This window comes from Castor canadensis, chromosome 6, assembly GCF_047511655.1.
Source record: "Castor canadensis chromosome 6, mCasCan1.hap1v2, whole genome shotgun sequence".
Taxonomy (NCBI): Eukaryota; Metazoa; Chordata; class Mammalia; order Rodentia; family Castoridae; genus Castor; species Castor canadensis.
In genome coordinates, this window is record NC_133391.1 from 164549516 (window position 1) to 164576529 (window position 27014).

General features: G+C 35.8%; 1 long non-coding RNA gene and 1 other non-coding gene across 21 annotated transcripts in view; one reads left to right on the plus strand and one right to left on the minus strand.

The window, feature by feature from the left end:
- Window positions 1-27014, minus strand: part of LOC109682548 (uncharacterized) — a 383265-nt gene that overhangs the window by 50885 nt on the left and 305366 nt on the right. For all 20 annotated transcript variants that reach the window (XR_012449235.1, XR_012449223.1, XR_012449238.1 and 17 more), the window contains 3 exons: window positions 5184-5262; window positions 2389-2465; window positions 673-748 (listed from right to left, as the gene is read on the minus strand). This is a non-coding gene — a long non-coding RNA (uncharacterized lncRNA). The remainder of the gene's footprint in view (window positions 1-672; window positions 749-2388; window positions 2466-5183; window positions 5263-27014) is intronic.
- On the plus strand, window positions 9661-9824 carry LOC141424336 (U1 spliceosomal RNA). Its single transcript, XR_012449286.1, has one exon. It is a non-coding gene; the product is annotated as a U1 spliceosomal RNA (small nuclear RNA).

Consider the following 27014-nt stretch of genomic DNA (forward strand, 5'->3'; position numbering starts at 1 on the left):
TGAGATGGAGATAAGGCAAGAGCAGACCAAACTTATAACCAACTCACTCTCATAATTACTAACCTACTCAGTTGATAATGACATTAATTCTAATGTCTTATTATTAAACATTACTTCTTATTTAGCTCTTAACTCCCAACACTGTGGCACTGGGTATTACATTTCTAACACATGAATTCGGGGTAGACACATTCAAGCCATAGCACTTGCTAGGGCCAAAATGATAGAAATATTTGCAAAGAACATGGAATACACTACCTACTCAACAGATTCCATTGACCAATCCTGAATGAGGTGCACATTTGATCTTACAAATGAGGAAGGTTAGATTTCAGATGCTACTCAAGTGCTTAAGAATATCTATTTCATGTAAGGCAAGATGGGTTTATAATTTCTTATACCATCAGTAATTCAGTTCCATCTGCTCCCATCTCATGTGTATCCAAAGTGAGCACTTAAGTCATTTCCTGTTTTTTTTTTTTCTACTGGATTATTCATCCCCTTTATCCTAACTTATTTGTACCAATTTTTCCCAGAGGAGTGCCTATTTCTTTTCATTAAAGGATTGTGTCAGTGTAGACTTCTAGCCAGAGTTCTTCACTTAGTCATCACTCTCCAATTCTGGAGCTCATGTCTAAAACTAAGGGGAAAACTCAAATATCTAGAACTGACCAGGTAAGACATCCTGGATGGGTATTCTCAAGTTGATAGTCTTTAGGTTCACTCCTGTAGCATGTTCTTGGCAAAGCTAAAAAGAAAAGAAAAGAAACCAATCAAGCAAAATTGTTACAATTACCCGCTTTACATTAGCTTTGGAGTTTTGATCTTATTGTATATATGTATTATGAGATTTAATCCCAGTCCCAGCCTAAAAGTCAACTTTACTTTTTTGTTTCTTTAATTTTGAACACCTGTTTCATTTCCTGGCAAGGGTCACTGATCCACAGCGGGCTTACTTCTCCAGCATCCTCCCTCTGAGCACATAGCTCCACTTCGGGTGGTCTTTAAAGGTTGCTGTGTCTTCCAGTGTTTGGTATTTCCCCAGCACTACCCCCAGCTGCTTTTCCTGCCAATGTGCCTATTTGTTCTGTCTCAGAATCCAAGTAGTGACACAATGGTAATTATTCTCAGATGATCTTTAATGATGTCATTTTATTTGATTACATGGCAAGAAATAAAAGTAAAACATATGAATCATATACCCATGCTTGAAATAAGCACCCATTGTGAATAAACTCCCAAATCCCTTTAACAACAAATTATATGTTGTATTTACTGCTTCTTTTGATAGTATAAACTTCCCAGTATGCTGTTCTCCCAAAGGGGACATTTTCAAAAGTAGTAGAGCTCCATCTGAGTGAGCCAAATGTTCTCTGGAAATGAACCATCCAACCATATGTCATGCACTGATATTTCAGATACTGAGGTCTCCCTCATGAAGACAGTGGTATCCTGTGGAATTCAGTCAATTCCCATCCATCATGAGTTTCCTTTTCAAGCCATGATTGACATTGGAATTATGATTTCAGGATCACAATCACAGTCTTTTATTCAACAAATCCAATCCAAAGCAACAAATTGAAGTATGACATCATTTATTAGTTTAGATTAATCATTAATAGTTTAGGTTTCATCATACTTATAGCACTTGCTATAAATGTTTAAAAGACTTTAAACTAAACTATCATTATATCCAACATTCTCTGTGTTTCAAGTAAAGGGGGGACAAGTATCACTCTTAAGAAATAATTTATCATTTACAAATATTATGTTGTGCCATTCATCTATCTTGGTAACCCAGAAAAATAATTAAAGTGTTGGAACTCATAAAATCTATTAAATATTAGGTGTTCAAAGATAAACATAACAAATTAATAGCTTTGTTTTATATTAATAATAATCAGTTAAATAATAAAAATCAAAACAAATCTATTTATAATAGCAAGAGTTAACACAAAATGTTTAGAAATTAGCCATATGAAAAATGTGTAAGTTTGATATAAAGAAAAACTTTAATCTTATTGAAGATCATAAAAAAGAATTGAAAAGGTAAAATCACACAGCCTGTACCCACAGATAATCTTAATAATATAAATCTGCCAAATCATCTGAAACAATCTCTATAAATTCAACACAATTTCAAAGTTCTAAAGGCTTTATACCATTGGCAATATGACCTTACAGTTCATCAGAAAGATTTAGTACTCAGATTCAGTGGGAATTATAGTGAATTAATCTGAGAGTAGGATGATTGGCTTATTAAATTTCAACTGTTCCATATGGTCACTTATTTAATAATTATGTAAGGAAAAATTCATGTAATTTAATAAGACATGAGTAGAGGGAGAACAGACATTTAAACCTAGCATTTTCTTTTTCTCTTCTCACCTTGTCTCTCTTCTTTTCTTCTCCGTAATCAATGAATGATTCCTGTTGTCTTATAGCTTTGATGCTTCTGACATTACCTGTGGATTGTTAAATCAGCCTCATCAAAATTCTCCTGATCTCTATTTTCTGTATGCCCCAAAGCATTCAAAACACTGCTTTCTTAGCCGGGCAGGGTGGCACACTCCTGTGAGCCTAGCACTTTGGGGACTAAGGCAGGAAGATTGTAAGTTTGAGGCCAGCCTGGGCTACATATTGAGTTCCAGGGAATCCTGGGTCACATTGTAAGACCCTGCCTCAAAAAACAAAAACAAATTAAAAGGAAAACTGATCTTAACTTTGCACAAGTGCTTCAGAATTTCCAAAGGCCTGAAGTCGACTTTCAAATCCAATTGAAATGATCACAGTGTTATAACCATGAAGTTACACAATGTCATACTAACTACACTGTAATCTTAGATGTATTTCTAAATCCTCACTAGTCTCTGTTTCTCTGTCTGTATTAGTCAAGGTTCTCTATGGTAACAGAATCAATATAATATATACACATACGTATATATTATAATCTATATGGGCTTACTAAATTTGTTTACATCATTGGAGGCTAGAAAGTCTAACAGTGGAGAGCCAGACAACCAGATTGATGCTCAGTTTAAGAAACTGGACACCTCAGAACAAGAGGACCAATGATGCATCCCCAATATGAGGTAGAAGACCTAGACGCTCCCTGAAGAGTCATTGATGTGAGTTCACTCTGAAAGGCTGAAGAAGCTGGAATCTAGAGTTCAGGGAGCTGCAGCCATAGACACGCTGCTCAGGAAGAGGAGAGTTTGCATATGCAGGCTAGTTACCTCCTTCTCCCACCTTTGTTCCATCTGGAGCCACAGCCTATTGAGTGTGCTGCTACTCAAGGTGGGTCTTCCCTCCTTAGTTGCTGTCTCACATATCAATCATCTCTGGAAATCTCATCATGGACATGCCCGAAATGTGTTCCACTAATTTCCTAGATATCTCTTAATCTAATCAAGCTGACAATCAAGATTAACCATCATGTTCAACCTTAATGTGTATTATAATATTATCTATTTTATATTATGGTTGTGACAGTTAAAAAGCAATCTATTGAAACATCAACTAAGGTTTTCACGCTCATAGACATAAAGGTAACCTTCCTTGTACTTCAAGTTCTGAGTATCTTCCTTGGCCCCTGAATGGTTTCAGTACAGAAGGGAGAGATTTTGAGAACCCTTCCTTAGGCTTGAAGGATGATGAATGCGGACCTTTCAGATCCAGGAGTACTGGGACCAGCACATTGTTTCCCAAGTGGCTTGAGGAAGCTCAGAAACTTCATGAGAGAAGCTGCAGATACTTTTACCTGGACAAAGATTCTTATGTCCAATCTTGACATAGAACATTGCCATCAAGAGCCCCATGAACTTGGAAACTGAGCAAATCAAAGTGAGGTCAAGGCCAGTGGACTCAGCTCTAAATAGTCTGGTCAGAGACTTGAGCATAGTATGAGCAAGGTGAATAATCCTCATAAAACACAACCAAGAAAGAATTTCCCATCAGCTGAGTGAGTGGAGTTGAGGAATAGATGTAAATTAATATAGAAGAAAATTTTAAACATTTAATTTCTTATATTTGAAAGTCGTAAGATAAAGTGTTATGCATGCTGCATACAAAATATAATGGAAACAGCATTCATCCCTATAGCAGAATGCTTCTACATGGCAGTAATTATCACTTTATTGTTTGTGTTTCACTCATGACACATCCTCAATTAATACCAAACAAATCTCACACTGTTCCCCAATATGGCTCCTCTATTCCAGGCAGGCTGCTCCTTTCTGGTTGCCACATGTGTTCACTCACTGCGGTTTTTGTCCTCACTGATTTGAATACCTTCATCTACATTGCTGGGCCTGCTTCTCTCTGAAATCCTACCTGTACCCATCCTTCATAGCCTTTTTCAAAGTAAATTTCTGCCAAGAAAACTCCCTTGCATAACCCTTGGTATTCTCCTCTGTGTCTAGGGCTTATTTATATATTATATGATATCAGCAGATGCTGAGCCTGGCCCACTCATATCCCATCATCCCTCATCATTTTCTTCAACACCTTTAGCTTTTTATTACAAGAACCTGTAAGTCTGCCTGAAGGCTCTCTCTGGTCAACAGAACATGTCCAGCACTGAGTGGAACAGGAGAAATCCCCAGAAAACTCTAGAAGCAAAGCGACTCTCATTGTATGCACATATAAATAAAAAAATAAAAATAAAAAAACAAAGCAATTCTCAACCAAGGATATAAGAGTTAGAAGATACATGCTTCTGCTTCCTAAGTGTCATGTGGTACTTCTCAGTCCTTATAAAATTTGAGGGGTCCAACACCATTCATCTCTGTCTCCCACAGTAGTAACCTGCTGGCATTCACACCTGGGTTGGCATCCTTCCTTTCTGACCTTCATATTCCCACATCCCAAGAACACTGTCATCCCCCATGAACACTGTCTCCACCCAAATTCTTATCTCTGAGTCTGCTTACTGGGGACAAAACAGAACCAATGTCACCTCACACTTTCTTTAGCTCTATCTTACAAAGAATGACTCTTCTTCCTTAATTATCTTCCCAAAAAGATTGTAAGCTCCATTGGTGAATGACATCTTATTTCTTTGCTGCTGGCCTGTGAACTATTTGTTATTGCAATGAGATGAGTACAGAAATCAAAAGTATTTTTAAATGTTTATGACAATTTTCCATGACTAGTATATCCAAGTGTGTGTTTGGAAGGCTTACCTTGTGGACAGATATGGACTGGTTCCAGGGGGAGAAACTCCTATGTGAATCTCTGGGACATCAGCTTCTTTCTTGTCACCTGTAGCAAGCACAGCCATGTGTCAGACATGGACGGGTCAGGAATGTTATGAAAAAGTCCTCTACCACAGATAATTTCAAAATTGTCATTGTAAAGCATCCTACACGTTCTAGGTGTGGAGCTGATATGCACAGTAATTTCATTTAACATTTTTTTCTTAGACACACTAGGATAACTATTATGTAGTCAGCACAGAAGACCTATGTCTACTTAAATTTGCCATTGGTTCTTAGATGAATTTATCCCAGGAAAGATCAGATTCTTACTTGTTTTGGATCAATAATACACCAGGCTTTACAAGTTCAAGTTCTGCATTGTGGAAGTCATGAATGAAAACAGAAACTGACATATTCTGATGTGTTAAAGGAATCTGTAAACACTGGCTTCTCCTACGCCTTCCTTCTTCATTTGAACTACTCATTCTATGCTAGTTTTATCCAGTCTAGTGTTTGGTCTCTCGGTAGATTTCAAAACAGTGCCCTTATTATTTTCCCAGATCTTCTGATATAATATCTCAAGACACAAAACATTTCTCCAATATGCTTTCATAGCCATAGCCCAGGTAGGTATGAAGACAAATGGAAACAAACCAAAGAATCACTAAACTAATTTTAAAGACATACGTGATGTCTGTGACCTGGTTATGACGCCGTTGTTCTATGTAATGGTATAAAGCATTTATCAATGAACTCAAAAATAAGCAGTCCTAAAAATCTCAGAGGGTTTATAGTGATGGGGTGGCCAAAATGCTAGATGCTACTCCATGTTCAATTTCTCTGTTTCCTTAATAATAGAACCCTTCTTTGGGGGAGTGGGCTGCAATGTGCCCAAATATAAAAATAATAATTCTCAATCATTCTTGCAGATAGGTACACCTAATGAGACCATATGGTGGAGCTCTTAAGAAGCTCTTTTAAAAGAGATCATATTCTTATAAGGCAGGCTTTTGGCTTTCTCCTCTATCTCATGTCTGGAATGCAGATGTAATGGCTAGCACTTCAGCATTCTTTTAGAAAATATGAAGATATAGCTCATACTTTGGGAATGGCAGAACGGTGCACTGGAAAGTCATTGGACCCTGGTGAACTATAATAGTGTATCATAGTTCATTACATAACAAGCCACTCCCAAAACTTAGTAGCTTAAAACAAACTCACGTATTGAGCTACACTTCTGCATTTTGGCAATTTGGGATGTGCTGAAGTTGGTCATTCTTCTAATCTGAGCCGGTATTGATTGGTGTTGGCCATGTTTGTTGGGTCTTTAGCTAATTACTACATTGACTGGGGTTAGCTGTTTTTTGACAACCTCAGTGTAGAGAGCAAGGACAAGGAAACCTTTATAGTTGTGGTCTCTATTCCAGCAAGCAGCAGAGTCCCAGGAGAGGAATTGTACAGGGGAACTTGCCTACTGTCACTTCTGTCACATGCTGTTGCCACAAAGCCAACCTAAAATTGTGGGGTAAAGAAATATAGTTCTCCCTTAATAAGACTTGAGCCATGATTTCCTTTGTACTGTGTTGCAAGCACAGTCAGCATCATTCCTAGGGGATGCAAACACTATAAGAACCAGTCAGAGTCTTTCTCATTTTCAGAGTCCAGAATTGTCACCTCATGAACCATGAAACATTCTTCTTCAAAACAATAAACAAATAGCAATCTCGCACACACATCCCTCCACCATTACTACAACCCTCAATGGTGATATTCAGTAGAAAAGAACTTTTTCTTTTGTGGAGTAGAATAGATGCATTATATTACTCAGAGTTTAGGATGTGAAATAGTGGCACACTCACATGAGAGTAATTTGAAGAGAGTTTAGTAAAAAGAATCATTTAAAAAGAGAAAGGGGAATATCAGAGGCCAGTGCCATTTTGGGGCCTGGGCCTTGGAAAAGAAATGCTTCACAACCACCTTCAGGCCTGAAGAAATGAAGGGAGCTAGCAGTTACAGAAAGGCAGATGCCTGAATGGAGAAGACTACCTGCCAGGAACTGGGACCTTCCTCTGGAGGATATAGCACGGCTTGGACCACCCTCTCATCTCTCTCCATCTCCTGCTGGTGCTCCCTGCTGAATAATCCAATCAATAGAAGTCAGAGAGTAGGAGAGCAGGTTGGTGTAATCTGTACAGATCAGGATCTGAAGGTTGGAGCAAGATGAAGCTGCAAGAATGTCTGGCCATGTTTGCAATCACTGTGGACTTCATACTGAAATGCCTACAATTGTGTAGATTCTCGAAGATCTTATTCTTACTTGAAGTAGTTTGCTAAGGCTGTCATAACAAAATGTTATTTTTCTCACAGTTCTCAGGCTAGAAGTCCCAGACAGTGTAGGCAGGGTTGGTGTCTCCTATGACCTCTCCTGTTGACATGCAAATGACTGCCTTCCCACCGTGTCCTCCCTTGGCACTTCCTCTGTGCACACAATTCCCTGCTGTCCCTTTCTCTTTTTTTTGGCAACACTGGAATTTAAGCTCAGGGCCTCTTACTGCTTGAGCCATTTCAGCAGTCCTCTCTTCCTTTTCTTGCAGGACTATACCCTTCCTTATTGACTTCATTTAACCTCAATCACCTCCTTAAATCCCTGTCTCCCAGAGGCATATTGGGGATTGGAGTTTCAACCTATGAATTTTGGGGGGACCCAGTTCAGTCCATAGCATTTACTCAATGCCTTCCACTTCTGGTTCAATTTGTAATGTAATTCTGAAAAGATAACAAGGGGTGATTATGAAGGGGCAAGAAGGGAATGAAATTCTAAATAGTAAATCTACTCCAAGCAGCCAAAGTTTTAAATGAAGTTTGCAAGAATAAAATTCCAATCAGCATTTAATACCTAGGAAAGTGTCCTCACTTAGGATGAGCTGGGAGTCCCGTTGGAGCTAAGTGGGCTTCCATGGTTTAACAGTATGTCCTTTAGAATGAGATCCCTCATTCATTTGAGATGGATGAATTCCATCTCAAAGCACTGCAGAGTAATTAAAAGATGTATGCAAACCAGCATCAATGACTCTGATAGTTACATAAAGTCAGGATACTTTTATTTGACACAAAATTCCCAAATTCTGTCTATTTTCCTGTACATGAAGAAAATACATTCTGTGAAGAATAATATTGGAATTATGATGGGAATTGCTTTGACTCTGCAGATTGGTTTCAGCAGTACAGTCTTTTTCATGATATTAATTCTGCTTGTCCATGAATGTGGGCAGTCATTCCATCTTCTGGTATCTTCTTTGATTTTGACTTCTTTCTTCAAGGTTTTATAGTTTTCATTGTAGTGGTCTTTCATCTCCTTGGTTAAGTTAATACCTAGGTAATTGCTAGAGACTTTAAAAAAAAATTTATTCATTTATTCACATGTGCATACATTGTTTGGGCCATTCCTCCTCCCTGCTCCCCACCCCTACTCTCTCTTCCCCACAACCCCTTGCTTCTAGGCAGAACCTGATCTGCCCTTATCTCTAATTTTGTTGAAGAGAAGACATAAGCATAATAAGAAAGACAAAGAGTTTTTGCTAATTGAGTTAAGGATAGCTATACAGAGAAATTCCTAGCACTACTTTCATGTACAAATGTGTAACAACTCAAGTTGATTCATCTCTACCTGACCTTTTCACTAGTTCCTGATCCCCTTCCCATATGGACCTCTGTTGCTTTAAGGTTTCTGTATTAGTTCCTCTGCAGTGGAGACATCAAACACTTTCATGTTTTGGCTTTCTTACTATCCGCATACCTCCTATATGTGCTCTCCCCTTATCATGTGACCCAAGTCCAACAACATTGTTGTATTTTCCCTAGATCTAAAGTCCACATATGAGGGAGAACATACAATTTTTGGTCTTCTGAGCCTGGCTAACCTTGCTCAGGATGATGTTCTCCAGTTCCATCTATTTACTTGAGAATAATAAGATTTCATTATTCTTCATGGCTGAGTAAAACTCCATTGTGTATAAATACCAAATTTTCTTAATCCATTTGTCAGTAGTGGGGCATCTTGGATGTTTCCATAACTTGGCTATTGTGAACAGTGCTGCAATAAACATGGGTGTGCAGGTGCCTCTGGAGTAACCTGTGTCGCATTCCTTTGGGTATATCCCCAGCAGTGGGATTGCTGGATCATATGGCAGATCTGTTCGGATTTTTAAGAAGCCTCCATATTTTTTCCAGAGTGGTTGTACTAGCTTGCATTACCACCAGCAGTGTAAAAGGGTTCCTTTTTCCCCACATCCTCGCCAACACCTGTTGTTGGTGGTGTTGCTAATGATGGCTATTCTAACAGGGGTGAGGTGGAATCTTATTATGGTTTTAATTTGCATTTTCTTTATGGCCAGAGATGGTGAGCATTTGTTCATGTGTTTTTTGGCCATTTGAATTTCTTCTTTTAAGAAAGTTCTGTTTTATACTTACCTGGCAGAGGAGATACCATGATCACAAAGGTGGTTTTCCCAGGGCAAGGCTTATCCATTGCACTCCAGATGTGCTGACCCCTGCAATTTCCCCAAATGTGGGAAACTAGACTACATAATTTGTGGTAGTGGGGGACTGCGTTCACACTCTCCCCTAAAAAAATTTTTTTTAAATTAAAAAAAGAAAGTTCTGTTTAGTTCAGTTACCCATTTCTTTATTGGTTCATTGATTTGGGAAGAGTTTAGTTTTTCAAGTTCCCTATATATTCTGGTTATCAGTCCTTTTGTCTGATGTATAGCTGGCAAATATTTAAAGGTGGTCTCTTCAATTCATTTCTTTTGCTGTACACAAGATTTTTAATTTTATAAAGTCCCATTTGTCCATCCTTTCTCTTAGTTGCTGAGCTGCTGGGGTTCTATTGAAGAAGTCCTTGCCTATACCTATTACTTCCCTGTTCCTTCCTATACTAAACTTCAGAGTTTCAGGTCTGATATTAAGGTCCTTGATCCATTTTGAGTTGATACTAGTACAGGGTGATAGACATGGATCTAGTTTCAGTTTCTTACAGATGGATAACCACTTTTCCCAGCAACATTTGTTGAAGAGGCTGTCTTTTCCCTTTCGTATATTGTTGGCACCTTTGGCAAAAATAAGGTGGGCATAGCTATGTGGATTCATATCCAGGTCCTCTATTCCATTCCACTGGTCTTCATGTCTGTTTTTGTGCCAGTACCATGCTGTTTTTATTGCTATTGCTTTGTAATATAGTTTAAAGTCAGGTATTGTGATACCTCCAACATTGCTTTTTTTTGCTGAGTATTGCCTTGGCTATTCGTGGTAGAGACTATTTTGAATGGGATTATTTTCCTGATTCCTTTTTCAGACTGTTCATTGTTGGTATACAGAAAAGCTAGTGGTTTGTGTGTGTTGATTTTATATCCTACTATATTGCCAAAAATGTTTATTAGATCTAGCAGATTTTTGGTGGAATCTTTGGGGTCTTTTAAGTATAGAATCACCTCATCTGGAAATAGGGATAATTTGGCTTCTTCCTTCCTTTTTTAAATTATTTTTATTTCTTTCTCCTGTCTTATTTCTCTGGCTAAGAATTCCAGTACTACACTGAATAAGAAGAAGTGACTTTAGAGGGAATGATTTGTTTTTCCTCATTTAGTATGAGGTTGGCCATAGGTTTGTCATATAGTCTTTATGATGTTGAGGCATATTCATTCTATTCCTAGTTTCATCAGAGTTTTATCATGAAAGAATGTTGAATTTTTGTCAAAGGCTTTTTTTTCTGCACCATGTGATTTTTGTCCTTCTGTTTATATGCTGTATTACACTTATTGATTTATATATGTCAAACCATCTTTGCATCACTGGAATGAAATTAACTTGGTTATGGTGTATGATCTTTTTAATGTGTTGATGAAATCAGTTTTTTTGCATCTATATTTATTAGAGATTGGTCTATAATTCTCTTATTACACTGCTATCTGGCTTTGGAATGACTGTAACACTGGCTTCATGGAATGAGTTTGGTAGTACGCCTTCTCTTTTTATTTTATGGAAAAGGTTGAGAAGTATTGGTGTTCATTCTTTTTTAAAGTTCCTATAGAATTCTGCAATGAATCCATGTCTTCCACTCATTTGTGGAACCTAATCCTAAATGATGATGACGTTAAGGATGATGTTGGTGGTTGTAATAATAGTCATAATAAATAATGGGACCTTGATGTGAAAGAGGGGCTATCTATGGGGGAACAGCAAGAGGGAGGTTACTCCAAGGGGATGCTAGCCCCTCCAAAAATAAGCTCCAAAGAGTCTGTCTTCCACCTGACCTGCATTAACAAGAAAACCTTATAGCTTTATTAGTTGCATTATTTGAACTTGCCTTATAGATTCATCATTATTTTTATACAGAAATTTTCAAACATAGTTACCTTTAAACATGGTCAGGGACAACAAATTTGAAAGCAGAACTGATATACCAAAATTCTATTCTCTGAAGGAACTGGTCAAATCACTTTCCATAACAGATAATACTTCCCTACTCCTAGACTGTCATATCATCTGTGGCTGGCCATTGGCAGAGAAGCACTGCTAAGTGGTCTCTCACCCATTAAAGAAAATCTGTCATTAAGGAGACTGTGTGGAGCTGCAAACAAATACCCCAGCAAAGACTCAACAATCCTCTGTTACTTGTTTTCTCTCTGTGTGGTCAAAAGTCTCAACTGTTGAGTGAAGATTCATCACCATGAGTCTTTAAAATTCATCCCTGTGCTTTTTCTGCTGCTGGGCTTTGTCTATTGCAACTCAAGGAGCTAAGAACTCCATGGTCCTTCATCTCTTAGTTCAGAATATAAATGATATGCAAGTTAGAAGAAATCAATCTTCCTTTGTGTGCCACTCAATGCTGAAGGGATAGAATCAAAATATGTAACAGTTAAACATTAAGAAGTGAAAAGTCTACCTCATGATTCTGCATGTGACAACGACTTTATGAAATAAAGTATTATTCACCCACCCTTTCACAGTGGGAGAAACAGAGCAACCCACCCACTAGTTAGCAACTTGAGTCCCTATGTTATTATTGTATGCCAATAATCATACTGTGTTCTTGTTATCTATTTGTACTCAGAAAACAACATTTCTAAGGTGTGAACTCACTCTATTTGGAAACAATGTACCTTTACAAAAAAAAAAAAAGGATGTGACTGGTCCATATGGCACCTAATATAAAACTAAGACACATATGTTGGTTAGGATATTCTGATAGTACTGAAATAAAAAAGTTGTTACATGTTTAGGCAATGTTAATTAATAACATTAGAGTTTTACCTTTCAAAAGTGGAAGATATGTCTCATAAGATAGTAAACAAAATGTATGCATATGTATTTTTTAAAAGATATAAAAATCTCAAAAAGAACCCTAAACAGATACAAATTTGGAATGATGTGAAGCCAAAAAAGACATCACTTGGGAAAACTCTGCAGCATTGCATCCTTTTCTTCCCATTCCTGTGTTCTTTTAGTAAGAGTCAGTTTCTTCAAACCTGTAATTCTTTTTGTCATTCACAACTAAATGGATGGAACTGGAGAGCATCATCTTAAGTGAAGTTAGCCAGGCTCAGAAGGCCAAAACTCACATCTTCTCCCTCATATGCGGATTGTAGACCTAAAACAAAAGCACAATATTTTGGGACATGGGTCACACTGAGGCGAAGCTGTGTGTGGGAGATATAGGGCAAGGGAAGGAAACCAAAAATTTGAATGAGGTTGATGAGCTCACTGTACAGGAATGAATATAGAAATTTTAAACTGACCAGGGTCACCATGGGAAATGGACTAGGAAGGAGTGAAGACGACTGGAAGAGGAGAATCAACCAGAGCTGTAATGCACATATGCATGGGGATGCCACAAGGAAACTCCCCGTGTAGCTATCTTGATTTCAAACTAGCAAAATTCCATGTTTCTCCTTTTATCTTTTATGTTGTTTCTTCTACAAAATCAGAGAACAGGAGGGCAGAACAGGTTCTGCTCTGGGTGTGGACGAAGGGGTAGGAGGATGAGTATGGTGCAAACAATGCATACATACATATGTAAATGCAAAAAAGATACCTGTCAAAACTGTTCCAGGTTTAGGGGAGAAGGGATGAGGGAGAGCAGTGGAGGAGGTGAATTCAAATATGATATATTTAATACATTGTAAGAACATTTGTAAATACTACAATGTATAGCAATTTAAAAAACTGTATTTCTGATTCTCTTTTCTCCAAATTAAAGGCTGTCTATAGCCAGGAATATTCAGGACTTCTTACTCACTCATGCTAGTACACAGAATTCTAAATTGAGGGGCAGGGTATTTACAAAAGTACAGGAAAGACAAAGAACTCCAAAGAATAAAACGTAAAAAAGAAATGTGTTAGATAGAGTTGAAAGCTGAAAAAAGCACAGAATTAAATTAAATAAAGCAAGCATTCTTTTATCTTATCTAGAAAAATCACCTTTGAATCTAGATGGATTGCAAAGGTTCACAGCATATAAAAATAGCCCATGCTAATTGACTGTCATGGTGCCTGCACTGAGATTGGCAAATACAACTCCAAAAGTTTTGATTGGCAGAAAAGTCCAGACATTCAATCTCTTCTTCATTTGGCCTAAAGACAAGTTAACAAATCAATGCCTCTGGAAAGTAATGCATAGAGAATTTATATCCCCACTTCCAAAGCACAATTACAAGCTGGCAAGTGACTAAAGTAGGAGAACACCTGTTTAGCAAATGTGAGACTGTGAGTTCAAGTCCAAGTACCGCCCCCCAAAAAATCCAAACACCACATCACAATTAACCCTCCAAGAAGCAGCAAGAGAAGACAAGCTAATTAAGGTTGTAAACTTTCAGTTGCTCTGACAAAATACTTGAGATAATCAACTTCAAAGGAAGAAGCAGTTATTTTGGCTCACAGTTTGAGGTTTCAGTCCATGGTCACTTGCCCCTGTACCTTTGGGCCTGTGACCACACAGAAGATTATGGCCAGAGCATGTGGCAAAAAGAGAAAGACAGAAAAGGGCTGGGATCCCACTATCCCCTTCTAGGCCAATGACCTAACTTCCTTCCTTTAGTCCCTGGGTCCATCACTTCCCAATACACCACAGGTTCACCAGCCTTTAGCCACGGGCCTTTGGGGGACACTCCAGATCCAGTCTATACCACTAATGTTCTAGATTTATGCCTTAGGAAAGGCACTTACTAGACTTTTGTGGTGTTATCTTTAAAATGGGCATCAGCACATTTTACATTCCTAAAGGCAGGAAATGGGATCAGAGCTCCTCCTAAGATTCTATATAGCACTAGGGCCTTTAATTATATACCCATAGAAACTTCAAGATTCTCCAATGATTTCAGAAAAGTAAAAATATCACTGCTCAAAGAAATCAGATTCTTTACAATCTAGCTTTTCCACTGCATCCCCAGCTGATCTCATTACTTCCTTGTATGAATCTCTAAACAAATCGGAAGTCTTTCTCCTCCTGAAACATCCTATCCTCATTCTCTCATGATTTGAAAAATTCTTCATCTCTGACTGTCCCAGTTTTACCCAGAAAAGTTAGATAAAATAATGGCCCCAGTTCCCGGAGCCTGTGATTGTTATCTGACATAGCAAAAGCACCTCTGCTGATAGGTTAGATTAATGATATAGAGGTGGGGAATTTATCCAGGATTATCTGGGCGAGCACCATGTAATCACAGGGGCCCTTATTAGTGGGAGAAAGAGGTGCAGGAGAAACAAAACAGGAGGGATACAGATGGAAGCATGGGTCAGTACTGTGGGACTACTGGCTTTGAAGATGGGAGGAGGCACAGGGAATGCAGGTAGCCTTGGAAAAGAGGTTCATGTAAATGAAGTCTTGCTCACACCGTGATATTAGCAAATTTTGGACCTTTGAGCCTCAAATTATAATAAACTTCTTTTTTAAGCCACTGGATTTATAGTAATTTGATACAGCAGTGATAGGAAACTAAGGTACCAGCCTTCAAGATTCTATTCAAGCCTCATTTTCTTGGAAGTCCTACCCAAGACTCTGACCTGCCCTGCAGTTTTCTTTAAGTTGCTTTTTTGTATCTACTTGAGTTTTACTTTTAACCTCCAGTGTAAACATCTGGTAGCACTGAAAAGCTACATTTTGGTAAACAAGTGAGAAACTTGTTTACCATGAATTACTTGTAAGAAATACCCAAAGATCGGATACCTATTTACTACCAATAGAATGTTGCTCCATTTGTTTCAATAACCATCTATCAATCTATCCAATTCTTTTATTCAAATTTCTTGCTTTGATTTCAACATTTAAAATATTCACAGGTGAGATTTTATATTCATTGACATTTCCATGGAAGATGTACCAAACAAAGCACACAGACATTCTACAATTACAGAATTGCATATTTGTGACTATATGCATACATACACAAGAGTTTTATCAGGAAAAACACTTTTTCATAAAAAGTGAACCACGAAGAATTTCAGGAGAGATACTGAAATATTAACCAGCAGTTTTTTTAAATTTCAAACTTTTATAGTACTGTGCTAACATACCTGGGTTAGGACCACATAAATAATTAATGTTCACTTTTTTCTCTCTTTTCCCCTCAGTTGCCAAGCCAGGATGTACTTTCTTCATTTTCCCCCCAAGTCTTTGTTTCTAAACATTTATATTGTGGAACAGATTGCTCATCACATTGACTTTACTAGTTAATGAAGTAGGAGTGTTCTCCAAAATAAATCTTTTGGCAAAGAAAAAGAGAATAATCAAATTATGAAGTTTTTCTTTTTCAGTACTTATTCTTTAAATAAGATCCCAAAAGCATTGGGAACTGATCAAATGTTGCTCCTACTTTAAAAAACAAAGAGGAAAAATCCACCAGAAAACCCTGCTGCTGACCATATTAAAGGGTAGAACCTGAAGACTGATATTAATTAAATTCATTTTGGCATTACAGAGTAAGATACTTTTACCTTAAAATGACAAACCTTCTTCCTGGGAGAAATCTTATGAAGGAGATAAAAGTACAAAAAATAAATGTACTCTACTCTTTCTTTTCGGTATAAGTAAGTCTTTTTTCTCATTTCTCATCCTTTTCTATACATGTGCAAGAAAAAGGTTAATAATTCTAATATACTTCCTATCCAGTAACATAGTTAAGTGAAGTCAGCAGGCAACTTACCAAACTGTGCCAAAGAAAAAACTCCTTCTATGGATGAAGATTATGCTAAATAGCTAGTAAATGCCTAGGTAATCAATTACACAATCTCTGCATAAATAGATTGTTTCAAATGCATACATCTTCTGAATTCACATAAACCCAGGAAATCTATTCATCATTCCCTCTTTATGTACACCGAAATCAAACTTTTCTATACTAACTATCCTTTCTATGAACCAGAAACTAAGGAATATTTACAAAACTATCTAATTAAGTGAATGGGACACACGTCTGTTCCCAAATAAGGAGGGGCTATCTCTCAGGAATGACTTGTCTAAATTACACATGGTATTTTGAATACTTTGGTATCTAATATTTAAGATTAAACTGCCAGAAATTAGATTTCTTTATTATATCAATTTGCAACTATTAAGTGTTTCTACCAAGTGCACTAAAAAGGTTATCTGAAGAATAAAATACAGAGAGAAAAAATTGTATTAGTGAGACAGTCTGAGGGGGCTATTGGAGGTGGGAGAGAGAAAGAAAACATCAGAGAATGGAAAACAGTGAAACAAACCATCTATATATGAATATAGGACAATGCACTGTGTAGTAAGCTGTTGTATATTAGAGGAGCATGATGATAGAGAATGAGAAGTAATGGGAGAGGGGATTAATTTGATAAAAGCATGATTTACACAGGCCTCAAGTACAAGGAGAAATCCCCTTGGACTGTCAATATACACTTAATTTAAAAAATGAAGGGCAGGAGGGAAAAATAAATCTTTTCTGGGGGTATTACTAGTGTGTGTGGGGTGAGCACAAGGAAAGGGGGAATGAAGGTGTATATGGTGGATGTGTTTTGTATCCATATATGAAAAAGAAGAATGAAACCTGTTGAAATTGTTCTAAGAGGGGGAGGGAGAGAGAAAAGGTAGAACAATGGAGGGGGTAAATACAACTAAGATATATTTTAAATACATATGCAAAAAATATCACAATGTATCTTCACGTACAACTATTATATGCCAATAAAACCATTTAAAAAATAAAATACAAAAGAAGAGCTGTCAGAAAACAAAAAACTGGTGACTCTATGTGGTATGATAGATGGTTTTAAAATTTAAGTCCTTGACAATTCTGCTACAAATTGTTTTAGATGTAGGAATCAAACTTGGTAGCAAAATAATGCAATTCTCTGATATGTCCATTAATTGTGATAAATATTTGAGATCTGCTAACGTAAGTATTATTTGTCAATAATATTTTGTGCATATCTTTAAACTTTTCTTTTTACCATTTTCCTAGAATTATGTCCTATTGACGTCATCAAAGTAACACATGTATAATCATTTAATTTCAAGAAAATTCCTTCCTCTTCACAAGCCACCTCTCTTAATTGCGGTAACAGTTTTCTTTGTGCACAGTCTTTCCTAAGGCACACCATGCCCTACTCATTGATGCCACATAATATTTAATTATGAACACGTTATTGAGATAACATTTTTGGCAATTTCACTGGCTTTCCAAATCATCACAATATAATTAAGGAAAAGAACATCAGGAGACTAAATTACTAAAGGAAAATGAAGGGAAAAAAAGGAAAGTAAAATATTGGGGTACAAAAGCCAAACAAGTTTGTAGACATTTGGTCAAAAGGAAAGAGATGAAGTATATTTTTCAAAAGTTTAAAAACTTGGTGCAATCCAAACATTTTTTTTCTATACATAAATTTATTATCTGACCTACCATGGATATGTGTTTCTTTTTTTTAATTTTTTAATTTATTTTTATTCATATGTGCATACAATGTTTGGGTCATTTCTCCCCCCTTCCCCCACCCTCTCCCTTGCCACCCCTCCACCCCCACCATATCCACCCCACTCCCTCAATACCCAGCAGAAATTATTTTGCCCTTATCTCTAATTTTGTTGAAGCAAGAGTATAACCAATAATAGGAAGGAACAAGTGTTTTTGCTGGTTGAGATAAGGAGCACAGGAAATTAATGTGAGTCAACTTCCAAACATTATTTTTAATGTGAAAGTTGAGTTCAAACTAAAAGGTTTATAAAACTATTAGTTTGGCCTTAAACAGTGTCCATCTAGTCTTAATCAAAGAAAAAGCTGTGATATTTAATATGATAATTACTTGATTTTATTTTAGACTGGGTAGGGAACACAAACATATATTAAGTTGAGAATGAACTTCATTCAGAACACTATTTTGTGTGTGTGTGTGTGTGTGTGTGTGTGTGTGTGTGTGAGATACTGGGGTTTGAACTCAAGGCTTCATGCTTGTTAGGCAGGTGCTCTATCACTTAAGCCACATCACCAGCCCTTTTCTGTGTTGGATTTTTTTTTTTTTTTCTGTGCTGGGGTTTGGACTCAGGGCTGACACCTTGAGCCACTCCACCAGCCTTTTTTGTGATGGGCATTTTTCAAGATAGGGGCTCATGAACTATTTGCCCATGCTGGCTTCAAACCACGATCGTCCTGATCACTGCCTCCTGAGTAACTAGAATTACAGGCATGAGCCACTGGCGCTCAGCCAGAATATTTTTAATAATGCACATTTTAAAAAAGTACTCATCTTAAAAAATTGCTCTTCAATTTAAATATACAACAGCTTTAAAAACAACATTAAGAAAACAAAATCCAATGTAAAAAAAAAACAGAATAAAACAACTAGAAAAGTACAGGTTTTATATGGCCCAGATTTTAGTGTTACTGCATCATCAATGTCAGAAATCTGTTCCTTCAGGTTTCTCCACTGCTCCACTGCTCTGGGGTTTCCTTTCACTTGCTGGGTCTATCTGATATTCCCTCACATTAATTAGAACATTCTCATTTTCCAAATCTCAAACATGGTATTATCTCTCCTATCATTGCTGTACTTGGAAAATGCCAGAACTGTAAGTTTCACCAGTCCTTTGCTTTTTTCCAGGTTTTTCAAGAGCAACTTGACTGTCAGAATCACTGTTTAAAAAGCTTGAAGAAACAAGTTCCTTTGATTTAGGCATTGCTCCACTCCTTCAGTGGAATGGTGTCTTGCTAACTAACTCCACATTCTATCCACTTCTTTGTGAAGAGTTTTAAACCTTATTTTCAACCTTTATACTTATTCATTTTCTTTCTTCCCTTATTGCATAGGACAGAATCTTCAGGGTAATGTTAAATAAAAATAATGATATTAAATTGTTTTCTTCTATTCTTTCACAATTATGTATGAATAATGTATGTATATCATATACATATATAATTTATAATGTCAACTGTAAGTTTCACATACTTGTGCTTTATTGGATTGAAATTTCTCCTTTCAATTCCTACCTTGTTGAGACTTTTTTAAAAATCATAAATTTCAGTTAATTTTGTCAGACTTTGACTTTTAAAAGACCTATTTCTATTTTCTTTTCCCTTTGTTTACTAATACAGTAGATTACATTGAATGATTTTTCACAAGCTAAGTAATCCTTGCACTCCTGGTATAAACTCACCAGGTCTTAATGAATTATTCATTTGTTAACATTGCTTGGTTTCATTTGTAAGTTGATAAAATTTTTCAGTGGAACTGCAAGATTTTTTTTTCATAAGAGATATTGATCTTATATTTTCTTCCCCTGTAATGTACTTACCAGATTTTGTTGTCAAGGATACAGTGGACTTATGAAAGGAGTAGAGGAATGTAGTTTCTACTTTATTTTCTGAAATAATTTGCCTAAGACAGAGAAGATTTCTTCCTCAAATAGAAGAAATTAATGAAGCTAAATGGGCCTGGTAACTTTTTGCACAACTTTTTTAAAATTAAAGGTTTAGTTTTTTTAATAGAGCAATGTAGTTTTTCTATTTCTTCTTATACTTGTTTAGAAATTTTTTCAATTTCATTTGTTTTTTATCTTATTTTCATGACATTACTCACAATACTCAAACAGCTTTGTATTTAGAGAATTGGTAGTGAGGTATTAGCTTTCATTCCTGATATTGATAATTTATGTATGTTTTTTGTTTTATTGTTGTTGTTTTGTCCTGGGTTTTTTTTGTTTGTTTGTTGGTTTGGTTTGGCTTCGTTTGGTTTTAAGGTTTTTGCAGGGTGTGAGGATAAATTTAGAAAGAAGAATCTAACTTTTATCATTCTTTACATATCAAATTTATTGATTTGCTTTATTGCTTTTTCATTTGTTTCTGCTTTCATGTTTATTATTTCTTTTCTTCTACAACTTTGGGTTCAAATTTCTCATTTTTAAAACACTATTTTTCACTTTCATGGCATCTTAACTATTTATAGCCATTAATTTGACTTAACACTGCCTTAGCTGCATTTCACAAATTTTGATATATTTTGTTTTATATTTATTTTGATTTTTTTCTAATTCACCTTGTAATTCCTTCTTTAATTCATCATTTGAGTATGTATTGTTTATTTCCCATTATTTGGGCATTTTCTGAAATTGTTATATTACTGATTGCTAATTTAATTCTCCTACATTCAGAATAGCGTATTTTACAGGTCAGTCCTTGTATATTTATCAGAACATGCTTTATGATCTGATCTGTCTTGATGAATGTTCTATGTATATTCTATACTTGTTTGCTGTAATGTTTTAACTGGTTTTAGTGATGATACTGAAAGTTGTTCAGTCAATCCCAATGCTTTTTCTGTACATGTTCTACTTATTGAGAGTGGAGTGTCAAAATCTCCAACTATTACTGTGAGCTGTCCTTTTTTTTATTGTTGTGCTAGTTGAGCATACATTGTGGCATTTATAGAAGTTCTTACAATGTGAGCTTTTCTATTTCTTTTAATTCTGCCAATTTTTTCTTCACATATTTTGAAGTTCTGTTATAACATATGTACATGTTTAGTATTGTTTTATATTCTTCATCAGTTGACTCCTTGGTCACTATGAACTAACTCTCTTTACCTATACCTTTCCTCAAAGTCCACTTTGTACACTGAGACATTACCTTTCATGCTTGACAGTTTGCATGGTATATCATTTTCCCTACATTTCTATTTAATCTGCTTTATATTAGTTAAGAATCTCTTACAAACAGCATACAAATGTATACTGATTTTCAAAATCTAGTCCTAGTTTTTACCACACTTAGATTGGACACTATTGATAACAGCTGTGCTCATTTATATTATCTTGTTCTAGTTATTCTTTGTAGGCTTTTTGTTGTTTTCATATTTTGACCATTGCTTCTAGTTTCTTTTGGATTAGTCAAGTACTTTTTCAGTATTACATTCTATAGCTCCTCTACTGGCTTCTTTATTTTTAGTTGTACAAAATAATGGGTTTCATTATGACATTTTCATGCTATGTAATTTGATTATATTCAATCTCATCACCCTCCCTTATATCCTTCCATCCTCCCATTGGTCTCCCCCCAATAATGATCTTCCATTTTCATGTCTTTTTTAAAATTCTACATTCTACATATAAGAAAGAATATGTAATATTTGTCATTGGAAGTCTGACTCATTTCACTTAATGTGATGGTCTCCAGTTCATCCATTTTACTGCAAATGGCTGATGCCACACAGACACACACACACACACACACACACACACACACACAATTATTTATTGAACATATGTAATTATTTAATGAGTACAATTATAATATATGCGAAGGTATTACATCATGCATCTTCAACTTATCACAGTCATCTTTGGCATAATATTATATAACTTCACATAAAATATAATAATCTTTTAACAGTATAACTTCATTTATAGCCTCTTCTATCTTTGTGATACTATTGTTGTATATTTTATTTCTACAATATCACAAAGTATCACTGTTAGTACTTTTGCTGTAAAAAGTCAATTGACTTTAAAAGAATTTACAAGTTCTTTGGCATTTAAAGTAGTTATAGTGATTATATTAAAACAAAACCAATAATCTTCTGTTAAGTTGGAATTTTAAGTCAAATTTTTTTATTTCAGTAAGTACAGTCTTAATTAAGAATGTAATAGACATTATCTTATCTTTTAACCATTTGGCCTATTGCACAAGTTAATCAGAAATCATTTTTATTGTAGAGTGGAAAGTTTAAACTGATTTTAGAAAGATGGTCTATTCTTAAATATTATTTTAATATAGTTTTCTATTTTTCTATAGGAAAATACTTCTCTACTTAATGAGTATAACTATGTTATTCTGTAAGATATAGGATTTTAGATCACAAAATATTTTTCTAGGATATTCTTGACAATTCCTTTAAAGAGAAACACTGGACCTGCATTGCTTACTGGGAAGTTTATTGGTCCCATATCAATGCACTCTGTACACACCAGAGGGCAGAATTAAACTAGTGGTGAGACCATCTCCATCCAAAAGAGCATTTTCTGGTTTGCAACTAATCCATATTTCATTTTAAGATTTCCAACAATCATTTGCTATATAGAGTGTGTTTTTTTTTCATTGAAGCATATTTGTCTATCAGGAACAGTCCAGTTGATGAGATAACTTAGAAACAAATGGTCTATGTTTACAAACTTTTATTTCTTTCTTGTTTTTTGTTTTGTGGTAAGAGTTTGAACTCAGAGCTTCATGTTTGCTAGGCAGGCACTCTACCACTTGAGAAACACCCCAGACACAGGCTCATTGTTTTTGAAGGATTCTCATTTAAATATTATACAAATCTAATTCATCATTCCTGGCTTTTTCTGTCTGAAGGTAAAATTTAAGAGAATAAGATCTCAGAACAAATATGCTGATTTCTCAAGGAATCTCAAAGCTATCTCAAATATGACTCCTTTAAACGCAAAAATTCTTCACATATCTCTTTATTCTACTGGGATTTTGAATAAGAGTATTTATTATAGTTCTGGTCAACATGACCCATGTTAAGTATTAAATGTATGACTAAAGGAAAATTTATTCTCTGCTTTAAAATATGCTTTCTCCACCTGATGAGGATATAAATGTAAATTACCAGGAAGAAAAACTTTTTTCAATATTTATCACTAAAACTTAAGATGCAAATAGCCATGGCTGAAGTGGTTTATTGGCTTCAATTCACATAGAGAAAAGTGGACTGAAATCAAAGCCCTTCCTTGGTCCATGTTCAGATAAAACTGAGAAAGAGAGCAGGGGATGAGAGAAAAGATTCTACTTGCCAAAGAGGTATTGAGGGGAAAACAAGAAAATGGAATATGAGTCCAGAATGAGAAACAGGCAAATGTCAACGCATCTCACTTCCATCACACTTTTACTTTGGGAACAACTTAGCAAGCACCCAGTTTGCCACTTATTTTAGGCCTCTTTTTGGAAGAAGATATTGTATGTGGAAAATTAATACAGAAATAGGGCATCTGATGTTTGACATGAGAGGAAATAAACTAATATTTACTGCTTTTAAGTCAAATTTTCATGTGAAATTTGTTAGGCACTAGCAACCTGATTTTTAAAATTATCATTTTTTTAAACTGTGAAGATGATTACACATAAAAATATAACGAAGATATTAGTGAAAAGTAAGAACAAAATATAGAAAACTATGTCATATTGTGTTTAATCATTCTAACCATGTTTCCTTTGTTCAATTAAAATAGTATTTTCATAAAGGCAAATGTCTCAAAATGATTACTATTCTGTTACTGACTCAAGGGAATTAGTAGGAAGCAAGCCTCAGAATATGCATGCAGAGAAGATGATGCAGAGAAGAGCTAAAACTCAGTGTTCCCTTAGAAGATGGAACAAATGAACCAAATGTGACAAAAGTGCCTAGAGAAAAGTTGAATGGGAGCAAAAAGAAGCATTGTGGCTTCCAACTCCTAATTATCCCTGGTTAACAAAGGTCATTTCCTGCCTCATTTTTGTATTGCAAAATATAATCATAATGAAAAGTTCCACAATCACCATATACTTTCAGAGTGTTAAATTTAATATTGTATAAAACCCATTCAACTGCTTTATAAAAAAGTCTATTATCCTTTTCACTATGCCAGGAAAACTATACTAATGGGAACTTTTTGCTAATTACTTTAGGAAGGTCTCATTTGAACGAAAATAATTTATTAGCTCACATTCTTCAGATATCTAACATTTGGTCTCTAATAGAATTTCTTTTCCCTTTCCTTCCATAAAATAAACTGATCTTTCTTCAACTAATATGGACTAACCTCACTATCAGGGGGATTAAAGATGTGTTCAGACACAGCTTTGGAGGAGAGAACAATACAAGGCAAGGATAGCTCATCAAAAACAATTCTCCATTTCATTTATAATTCTCATTTAGTACTCTATTCACGGTTGTCATCACTTCCATGGTCAAGAATTATGATCCATGTTATAGTGAGAAAAACTGAGGCTCAGAGAAGTCCAGGAACTTGTCTGAGATTTCAAGCCTAGTGGAAGAGCTAGAGATTACTGCTAGCTTCCCAGATTCTTTCATAAAAATATACTACCAATAATAACTAGCATTAATTAAGTTCTTACCGTGCCCAAGCACTGTTTGAATGCTTTGTATGTGTTCTTACATTAGTCCTCAAAACAACTCAAATACTTTTATTTCCATCTCACAGAAGAGAAAATAGAGGTTTGACGAGTTGAAATGACAGAAGTAAGTGGTAGAGACAGAGTTTGCTTCTTTCTTATGATTTGACTTGCTGTACATTGGAACACTTCATCCCAAATACTTTAACAAAGTTGTTTTTATTCATTTCTATCTTGATTTTCTGTTCTTTAAATCCAGACTACAATAAAATGTTCGAGGATGTCAGTCAAAAACATCAACCTACCTTATTTTTTCTCAGCTTTCCCATGGGAGATGGGCCCCCAGCACTGGAGACAAGGGACATTTCAGTCCCTACTATCAACTGTGTTACTCTAGGTCTTAGCTTCTCCAAGGTAAGCTTTCCTTAACTCTAGACTGAAGGGGTTAACCTTGGTTAACTCTAGGAGTTATGCTTTTGGAATCCATCCTTTCTGTTTGGGGAAGCAAGGTGGTTTTTGTTGTGGGATTGTTTTTAATTGTGATATAGTGTCCTGCAAATTTAAACTTATACAATTACTGAATCAAGTAGGAATGTGAACCGCATCTGATTCAAGTAAACTTCATTGACCACCTAACCAAAAATATTTTAGAATAGCAACTGCATAAGACAATATACAATAAACCAACCATAAGTTATCCATTCCCAAGATGTGAATAAAAAGAGCATCAATAAGTTACTATCTGATAAGAATTTCAAAGCATAACTTCATTTTAATGAAGTCCAGAATTGGGTCTGTAACTAATGACTTTTACTTTGATTGTCTCAAGTTGAAACTTGTTTCTGTTGTTAAATGTAAACATTAGGTGACAATGCAGGTCAGAGGGAAAAGTCATGTGTCCATATACTAACTAAAAATTAAACTTTATAGGGTACAGTAAAAAATAGAACTTTTCCTTTTATGGGAAAGTTTACATAAAAGACATTTGGAAGCAGAAGAACTAATTTCAAATCCTGGCATTATTTCTAATTACCTTCCTTCAGGCAAGTTCTTTTAACTTCCCTGAGTCAGTTTTCTTATATGTAATATATGTCGTGCTTATCTTACCTACCTTTCATAGCTTGGCCCTAGGCTCATCTGCTTCTTTACACATCTGGCACCTGTGTCATCTTACTGAGCTTACTGCTTTAAATGCTTTAAAAGCTTAAAGCTTTTTAAATGCCATCTAAATGCTGATAACTCAAAACTCTCTTCCCTCTGGTGGAACTCTCCCTGTCCTCCAGGTAGATAGATAGATGATAGATAGATAGATAGATAGATACACACACACACACACACACACACACACACACACACACACACATGATTTTGTGTTTGACATCTCCATTTTGATGGCTCAAATGTTCCTTACCAGTGATGCCTCTCCTGCCTATCTATAAAAAGATATCAGCCCCACTCTCCACCCCACGGTCACATCATCATAATATGTTCTCTATTTACCTCATTTTCCCTGCACTTGAATATAAGAGTAGGAACATTCTTGGTTCTAATCTCTTTCATTTCCTTAAAACATATCAGGCACTCAATATCTATTGAATGAATAAATTTAAGTGTAAAGCAAAAAGTTTTAGAAGTTCCCTAACTTACTGAAAGACCAATTGTCCCATAGCCACAATAACCAGACCCTGGAATCGTTTTTAAACATGTTCAATCAGTCAACGATTTGTTCCCATAAGCACACTTTTGCAAATCAACCAAATACCCTCACCACTTACTCCTGAAAGTTAGCCAATCAGAGCTCTTCGTATGATAGCCACACTTCTAAGTGTGCGCCAATCAACAATCATCTCAACCAGCGTAGCCACGCCTCTTCAGATGAGATCAACCCACTAGGCCTCTGAAAGTTCACCAGTCCCAGAGGGAGAAGTAATTTTAACCAGCAAAGCTCTCCTTTCTTACATAGCCAGCAATAAGCAATACTGCTTTTTATACCAAATATTAAGTGGTCGTCTCCTTTGCAAAATGTACTAGGACAAAATATATGAGAAAACTTAGGAGAAGTGCCTTATAAATAACTAATATACAGCATTATCTCAATATTGTGTCTTAAAATTTTATCAATCATTGAAAGAAAAAAGACAGTTTCAATATTTCTCTGAGACTGCTTAACTTTCTTCAAGTGATTTCATGG